Source organism: Helianthus annuus, chromosome 12 (assembly GCF_002127325.2).
Source record: "Helianthus annuus cultivar XRQ/B chromosome 12, HanXRQr2.0-SUNRISE, whole genome shotgun sequence".
NCBI lineage: Eukaryota > Viridiplantae > Streptophyta > Magnoliopsida > Asterales > Asteraceae > Helianthus > Helianthus annuus.
The window spans coordinates 8481140-8491157 of record NC_035444.2 but is presented as its reverse complement, the minus strand read 5'-3'; positions in this window follow the sequence as shown (position 1 = coordinate 8491157).

Sequence of the window (10018 nt, the reverse complement as noted above, 5' to 3'; positions counted from 1 at the left end):
AACAAAGTTGAGTGAATTCACAGTTGGTTGTTTAGTTATAGCATTCGTTTCGTAAATCATTTGTTCGTTTTGAAAACCATGTATCGTATGAGTTTGCATCGCGGTCTTTCTGACATGTTTGCGAAGGTTAGTGGGGGATTCCCATGTGTTACTAGACCACGCGTATCGACTGCTACGAAAATATAAGAGGTGCCCTAAGTCAGTGTCTATCAGCATTGACCCTTTGCCCATAGTCCATTAGTACACGCCCGTCCGACTGGCACGGTGTGAGGTTTGTTAAACCTAATAGCGCTATTAACTAATGACCCGCTCGCCATAGGCCTCGGCGATTAAGTCGATAAATGAGAGACTTAAAGTGATAGAGTTGATGGTCTTATGATCGTGTACGTAGGTTTTACGTACGTGCCCTTCAATCCGAGGACAGTAAAAAGTAGTTTAATAGTAATGATAGTACAAATAGTTAATCAATCCCATTCCCAAACTCCTGGGAATCCCATGCCTTAGAAAGAGTGTGAACTCACCTCGGTTTGCTCGGTTAGATTCTCAATATAGCTAACAGTCAAGGTCGGTCAATCACGTCCTAATATAATTTACCAGTTAGTCATTTAGTGGCTTTCAAATAGAACACAAAGTTCCTACACGTATCTATCACACAACATGCATCGTTTTAACGGTTTATGCCCCTCTAAGTTTCCCATCCATTCCCCACTCAAAATCAAACATACGATAATGCACATAACATATATACCATGTTAGATCATTCGCGGATAGCACACTCGACATTTAGACACGCAAGTCACAACTTATATCAATTCAGCATTAATATTCAAAACCGGCTGTTTTCGGACGTTTTAATAAAATAGTTAAATTATTCCAAAAATTCCCAAATTTTTACAAGATGTCTTAAACTTTCCATATTTTGTTGTGTAAAAATATCGGGGTCCGGTTCACTACCAATATTTTATAAAAAATCGTATTCCGGACTGAACTCAGATTTATGAATTTCTGACCACAGTCCATGGAACAATTTATTAAAAATTCATCGAGTGTCCGATTTACGAAATTCCAGTGGGGTAATTACACATGCATCGGTTGTCATCTACTGTACAAATTTCATGGTCCGATTCATCACAAAACTCAGGTTATGACTGAAAGTACGACACCCATTTATTGCTGTCAAAATTCAGCTTAAGTTGCTGTTACAAATTAACACTTTAAAAATAGTAAACGAAGTCCAAAAATTACGATTCCGGTGCCATTAGAACCGTATTTCATAATATCACATTTTAGACTCAAAATATCAGTTTTTCGTTGAGTTTATGACCTGTTTACAGCCAACTGAAGTTGGCTGTAAAACTTGGACAGATTCTGATTTTCAGTGTTTAACCTTCTAAATCGTGTTCGATCGATACCGTTAACAAGTTTAGTGATCACAACAACATCAAACATTAATGTTAACCAGTAAATTATCAAGGAAATCAGCAATAATTATATCCACACCAGATCTACATGATTTACACCACTAGTTACTCTTTAACCAACATGTTCAAGACTTTAGTGCAAGTTCTTTAGTGTTTCATAACTTTAATCATCAAATCACCTATTAACCACTTAAATAACATGAAGAACGAACGGATCTGAGTTCTTACCACTAGCTCAAGGCTAGGGAAGTTCGAGTGAAGAAATGTGGTGGTTAATAGCAAATAGAGAAGGTCCTTCCACTTCTGAGAGCACCAAGCTCCGTTGTATGACCCGTAGCACCTTTGTATGCTTGTAGAATGCTTGAAGGTGATCAAGTGATGGTGGTGGTGGTGGTACTAGGGGGCGGCCGAACAAGAGAAGGGAGGAGAGAGTTTGAGTGTGTTGATGAAGATAAGTGATGAATGTGATGATGGACTAGTGGTTTATATAGAGATTAGGATGGCATATGACATCTAAGTTTGGTATATTCCCTACAAGATTTTTATAAAATATAACAAAGTAATCAAGGGTGGGACCCATGTCCCCTAATCATCCAACATGGGGGGGGGTAGTAGGTTAGGTGTTAACTAGTTTGATTACTTACTAGTTCTAATCTAAGTATTAGTTACATGATCTAGTTAGTAGATATTTTTAGGAGGTGTTATGATGTTCGGGGATCATAACTAATTCAGAAAAATAAAACAACGCCTCTGGTAATATTTTAGTGTTCCGGGTAATGTCCGGTTGTTCAGTTTGATACTGTTCCGTTAAAGTGCTTAATTAATCCGTAAAGTGTCTTTTATATATATTTTTGTAACCCTTTTAATTTCTAACACTTAGGAAGTCATAACAGACTATTTAATTACTTTTCTGTACACTATTAGTGTGTCAACATGCACATGTAAATATAACACAGATATCAGAAAGCAGTTACGTAATTCCACACAGTCGTCAAGCACATTAATTATTATTAATAAATTGTACGGAATACATGGGATTTTGAGGGTTGTCACATTAATAATCTCAAGTTTCACATGTTTGGCAATAATAATCACAACTTAAAAAATTCCCTCCAACAATCACAACTAGTAAGAATCTGACCCTCATTGATTCTTTTCTAACTGACCGTTAGTTTTTGCTGATGTGGATGATGACTTGGGCACTAATGTGGATTTGGTATCTTAAAATGGTACGATGATAAACTGAACCGATTCTAATGGTTTAGCTTTCACAAAATTAGATGAAAACGCAAAGAAAAATTAAGTAGCATAGATGTGAGCATTGCGGTTGTGGGAACTCAAATCGAGAAGATTTTGGAAGAGGCCGAGGTAGAGGTATGGGGTTGGGAGAGATCAAGCAGATGGTCGAGTACAACGGGACAAAAGCCACATGAAGTGTTACAAGTGCAATGAGCCCGACCATTACATATCGGAGTGTCCCAAGTGGGAGAAAAAAGAGGAAGCCAACCTTACCCGATACGAGGACAATGGACCAACTCTAATGTGACGAAAAGTGTTCGACAAAATTAGAGGGGTGATTGTTAGGATTAATCTTGTGATATATTCAAGAGTTGAAGGATGTTAAATGGTTTAGTTTATTTCAGTAGGATGAATTAGGATTTATGTTAGTTTTTATTTGATTTTCTAATTCTAGTCTACGTATGTTTCTTGGGCATTTAGTTTTGTTTAGTATATATAGGAGTTAAAGTTTAGAGTCTATCTACCTTCAATTTTAATCAAATAGTTTTTTCTTATTAAATTCATTGTTTCTAGTCTACATATGTTTCTTAGGCATCTAGATTTGTCTATGATTTTCTAATTCTAGTCTACATATGTTTATTGGAAATCTAGATTTGTTAAGTATATATTTAGGAGTTATAGTTTAGAGTCTATGTACCTTTAATTTTAATCAAATAGTTTTTTTATTAAATCCATTGTTTGATTAACTTGAAGAAGGTCCGCTTTCCAACAGGCCAGACTTGTGCGGGTTTTTAAACATTGAATATATATTACTTGTGTTAATCGTTGTACTGATGGCCTAAAAAACAAATCTAGATTCAATATATGTATTGTTGGCAAGCCAGGAACACTAAATTTGACTAATACCGAATTCTGTACACCTGTTATCAATTTTAAGATCTTGGTTCGATAAACATCAACATTGTCAATTAAAATCATAATAACTACGACACATCAAGTTAGTCATTCATTGTGGACAACAAATAAATGATTGCCCCCAAAGTACATAAACAATGAACGTTACCTGTAAATAACGGCAAATGGTGTGTGTGTCTTTTGTAATTTTCTGTGTACGATTTTTTTTTTGAAATTTGACGTATAGAATGACTAATATCTTTATACGTTGGTGGTGTAGAAGAATGGGGTGCTTTAACAAAAAGATTATATGGTCCTGATTCGTATATTACTCTTCTTTAATATATAAACTCGAATTAAGGTTTTTATATCGTAGCTCAACCATATAATTACCTAAGCCTAGATTTGGTGAGAAGCATCATGTGGCTAACTTTGCTGTGTTTTAGCCGAAACATAAGATGATAAGAGTACGTTATTGTGTTGCATGTTAACCAATTGTTTATTATTAACTAGATGCTTTGCCTAGCTAGATGCACATGTTACCTTCTTTTAGGGCCTTGCACAAATAGCCGAGAAACTCACACAGACTTCCTTGGATAGACTTGAGTTTCAAATCGTTGAGTTATTAATTTTTATTATGCCGGTTGTTATGGTTCAAAGCTCCATATGAGGTGGCCATTTTTAGGCGTGGCACACCACCCGTCGGGGCAGGAAAATGGCGTGAAGGGGTATCGTACAATTGGCCTTAACGTACATTATCATATGTTTCGTTTCCCGAACCAAGAATCAAGCCAAAAATTCACTAAACATTGTAACTCAATCTTTGAATTCAGATTACAGGAACAAATCATTGAGAAAGCGAAGAGTTATACATATATTTTTTATAGCACCATAATCTCGATGTACTTAGCAATCTTCTCTGAAACTCCGACAACCATAACGCTACCACCACGACCAGTTAATTACGCGTCTGATTCCTCGCTTCAAGCCCTAAATAACCTCCGGTTCATCGCTAAAGAAGACGAAACACTCTATTAAGAGAATGTCAATATTCAAAACGCAAATTCAGAGAACTGAACAAGCAAGTACAGTTGGCTTTAGGTTCTCTTCCATGATTGATAGTTATTATTGTGGTGGTGGTCGGCAGCAGGTGGGGGTGGGAAGTGGCAGCAAGTGAGAGAGAGAAAGAGAGAGAGAAGAGAGAGGAGGCGGTGGCCGAAGGAGGTATTTCAGTGATGCTGGAGATTGTTGCAAGGTTTTTTAGAGAGAGAGAGAGAGAGAGAGTGTGTGGAGAAGCGGTGATAGAGAGAGAGAATTTTTTAGTTAGGTTTTTTTGTATGTATCTTATTTTTTAATCGTTTTACATATTTAGTCCCTTGATATAAGTTATTTACTTAATAGTCACTGGAGAGGTAAAATGACAAAGATGCCCTCATGTGCAAGTCACATGATCATATTTAACAAAAAAGTCTGACTAAGTTAGGCTAAAGGACATAACGTGCAGTATTTTGAAACGTTAAGGACAAAACTCATCAAATTTAAAGGCAAAGGACAATGCTTGCAATTTGGTACAAACATAAAAAAAACTTGTAATTTACTCAAAAGCAAAAAAAAAAAAAAAAACAAAACAAAACAAAACAAAAAAGCGGCGAGAGGATATCAAAAAATAAATAAATAAATAAACAAGTTTTGTGTAACGCGACTGTAATATATGTTATACATGATTGTAACATATGCTACACGAAACCTTGTTTATTTACAAAAAAAATCTAGTCAGCGCTTTTTGAATTTTTTTTTTCTCAAAATCCTTTAAAACATGTATGTTACATCTGTGATTTTTGTTACAAGCAAAAAACGTTGGAAGAAAATTTAATTGAGAAGAAAAAAAAATGTATAATTGTAAAACATTAAATAGTTTTTTCTTTCATCTCATTTATTAATTATAAAGACTATCATCCTACATACTAAAATTTTTGCTTACATGCATCAAAATAAATTCCTTTACATTTCTGCACTTTATCCTTCCTACACATTAAATATTTATCCTACAATTTATCCAACACAACTCGTAATTGTTCATATCTTCTAAATTATTTTTTTTAGAGTTGAATGAGTAAAAGGTAAAGTTTTTAGAGAAAACTTACGAGAGAAAGACGAATGTTGTTAAAACAATGCTCTGTAAAAGAGTATTAAAGTTTTCAATACAAGTTATTACATAATCCTGATCTGTATGCTAGGTACTTGGGGATAGGTGTTAACATTACAAAGTACGTTAATATTCTGTGAAACAAATGTGGTGCTTTAGTGGCTGACGAAGGATAATGTGATTGTACATAAGCCAAATAATGCCATGGAGACGACTGTGGTAGGTTACTACGGTCATCGAATGGTCTCTTCGGAGACAAAGGAAAAGGTTAATACATATATTGTTATGTAACGCCTTATACAAAAGTTGTTACAATAGCCTTCTTAATTTTTCTACAAGAATTCTTAATCATAAATATAACACATCAGGATTATTAATAACTTATTTTGAAAACTTTAAAACTCTTTTATAAAGCATTGTTTTAGCAACATTCGTCCTTCTCTCGTAAGTTTTCTCTCAAAAACTTTACATTCAACTTTACTCAAGTTAACTTTTCATTCGTCACTCACATTAACATACTTTACAATGTTAATCTTTCATTCTCACATTCAAAACGTTTCATTTTGCTTGTTGGAAAACTAGAATAATGCGAATAGAAATTAATTTAGTGATAATTAATGGACTCTTCATATGACTAACTCTTGAGTAGAGTTTTTATGTCACTTGATTAAATTTTATTAGAGTTTTTATGTCTAATAAATCACCAATTAAGAGTAACTCTTCACTACCCACATCTATTGTAAAAATGGTAGGCTATGTGCCTCATTGGAAGTATGAGAAAACTACAAGAAAAAAAATATGCATGAAGAATTCTTGGAGAAGTGGTGAAGACTTTGAAGAAACACTAGATAAATGACCGGAATCAAATTATCTAGGAGGTTTGGATCTGCATAAAAAGGGTTGTTCTCTCTCGTCTGATTCGATTGCAACTGGTCTTCTTCTCCGGTAAACCCTACAAAACAAAACACCGTTAGCCTCGTCAAGGGGAGAAGAGGGTTCTCTCCTTGACCCGACTCCGGCGTGAGAATAAGTATGTGTCTTTGAAGAAGAAGGGGTATTGACGAAGTGTGTGTAACTTGGATTTTCATACCCGAATTGTTCTCATATTTATAGCCGAGAGTTTTGGGCGGGAAAACCTGTGACACTCTAGGTTTTCCCGAGCTATTATCTTGTAATACCATTGTGTGTATATACGTTATTAAATGAAAACTAAGGATTATCTGTTTTATTATGTGTTGTATGTATGTATGATATATATATATATATATATATATATATATACTTATGTATAAAGTGAGCCGAGACCAGCGAACCCGACTCGAGACCACCCGGTCTCGAGTAAACAGTAGACACTTGGGCCGGTTGGGCCATACAACCGAGAAGCCCAATTCGGAAACCCCTAACCCACTCGAGACGGGTATAAAACTCTTGGACTTGGCCACTATTTCCATTTTTGACAACAACCTTTGTGCATCAAACCTCTCCTCTCATTCTCTCTCACTAAAACCCTAAACCCTAACAAAATCATCCTCCTCTCCTCCTCTCTTGGACTCAACCGGAAACATCAAGGCTCTCGGATCAAGCTCGGAATCGTCACTCGGAAGTTGATTCTTTGATCCTTCATACCCTCAACATCAACCGGTTAGTATATTTAGGTGTTTGCTATTATTCTTGAGTATTGATGATAAGTGTTTGCCATGTTTTTAGCTAGAAATGTCACTAATGATGATGATGAACATGTTTTAGCTAGTTAGAAGTCGAACCATGTGTTGTTGCTAATGATAATGTTTTGACCGAATGATATGCATGATTGTTGAATAGATTAGGATAAGTTTAATGAATGTGCACATATATGTTCTTGAAGGAGAAGAATGAGATATTACATGTTATCACTTATTGTTATGCTTTTAAGATCATTTTGGTAATGACTTGATTTAATACGATATGAACATACAATGAACTATTTGAATATGGCATGAATACTTGAATATGTGAAGAACATGTTGAATATGATATGAATATTTCAAATTACCATGTTTGATCCGTTTTGTTTGGAAATCAGACAAGAAAACATGTTTGTGCATTGTGGTTGGATAGTACACAATATCATGAAAATGCATTTCTATTGGATAGTACATGTTGACAGGTTCTAGAAGGATTTCTGTGCACGTAACTGTGGTTGCGAGTCGAGACCCTTGGTTGCGACTCGAGACCATCCCATGACAACTCGAGACGGACTTCAGGGACTCGAGACCGGCAAGGTCTCGACTTGAGACTTCATGATCTCGACTCGAGACTGGACTCGAGACCTCTGAGGTTGCGACTCCTGACCAGCACCACTCGAGACCAAAACGTGATCACTCGAGATCTCTTGGTTGCGACTCGAGACCGCGTGTTCTCGAGTCGAGACCGCCTTGTCTCGACTGGGCTTCCTACTATGGTTATTAGGCCACAGGCATCCGTCAATGGTGATAGAACATTGACATCGGGGCATTCTGCGGAAACGCAACGGTTACCTAGTGTTCGGTATTGGAAAAACAGTTTAGTCGCTTACTTTTGGGGTAGCTCCCCATGGCATGTATGAACGGATAAATTAACTGGTGAAACAAGTTTTTGGTAATTAAAACTGGACAATTAGTGAACTCGCTCAAGATTATTGTTGACACCTTACTGCATACTTTGCAGGTAACCAGTGACTCAGGAGCTTGCTGCTTGGGGATGTGTAGTGCTCGTCTACCCCTGTGTTGGGTGTTAAATAAACATGAACTATGAACCTCGTTTAAAACTGTTTTGCTTATGCTTCCGCTACTTACTACTATTTAGACTTAAAACTTTAAGCTTTGATCATGATATTTGCTAATCGTATGGTTAGTAAGTATTACTATGGTTATTAATTCAATTAAACAATATAATTGGTGGCTGGATCCTGGTCAGTCACGCCCTCAAGCGGATGATGCTCCGCAGGTGGAATTTGGGGGTGTGACAAAACCCGTTGGTGAAATGTTGACGGAAGATGCTAACCCCGTAAGCGGTTACATTTCCTTCCGTTAAGCTTCTCGATCCGACGTGAGTGCACACGGATCGCTGTTTAGATCTATGGCTGGGGGTTTGCCACGTGGAAAGTGATCAAGTGGAGGTTTCCCTCCAACTTCATGCCATCATCGTGATTTCAGGGGTGCCTGGGGTGATGACACGTGTCCAGACGGTTGTAACCGTTTAGTGGTGCACGGTTGGGTCTTTCTAGAAGGTTATTGCCATAATCCTGTGTGACTCTTTTATCGTGTGACACCAGTTGGGTAAATAATATCCAAGTCTGGATATCATTAGGCAGAAGTGTTTAACTTAGGATTTCCATCCTTTGTTTATGGGGAAAGCGTAAGGATTTATGATTTCCTTTTGGCGCGTAAGTGTTGTGTGTTGCCTGTCCCTTAAGCCTTCTTCGTAGGACCAGTGCGCGGCCGCGCAAGGTCAAAAAGGGGCTGAAAGACAAGGTTGTGGTATAGTCCCAAGTTCTTATTATGGGGTTTTTGGGAACTTACCCTTTCAAGTCCCCCCAGTCTAGTGTTGCTCTTATGCAAATAAGTGGAGCACTGGACTTATGAGATAGAAAATGTTTTGTTGTTTTTTTTTTTGGCGTGAAAGTAGAGAATTGTCTGTAAGAAGATTTTCGTTGTTTTAAACTTTTAGAGGGAGTTGTGATTTTTCCCTCTGTTGATTTGACCCTTTTGTAATCATGACCTGACGCTTGGTGACGTCAACCTATAGTAAAAAATTAGTATTTGCAAAACTTTTTCTTTTTACCTTGGGACACGTATTGACGCTTGTCAGTCTTCATTTATGGGGATACGACCCTAGGTCTTGTAGCACCGTTCAGAAGGGACGTTTTGTCAGCTAATCATGGTGATTGAGCTTTTCCTTTCCCCGGAGTTTGGTTCCTCTATATATACATTTGAGGATTTTCGCCTTTTCCTTGATTTGGAAAAAATGAAGACGAAGCGTTCTCTTCGTACTCGGGGACTTTTGGATATTTTGAGGACCTACGAGGCTGCTGAAGGTCTCGTGCTTCTTGTTGGTTCTCCACCATTAATAGCTAACAAGGAAAAGGATTCGTTTAATCCTGATTCTACGACCGTTGCCAGTGCTGATTGTAAAAAAATGTGTTGTTGATGAGAAAGTCGGAGTATTATCTGCTGACGACCTGATGTCCCGTTTTCCGATACTTCGGAGGGGTGGATGCCAGCTGGTATACTGTCGCCGGAAGAACCGTCGTGATGATCAGATGCCGGTTGCTAATGAAGGTCCTGCTGTTGATTAGGTT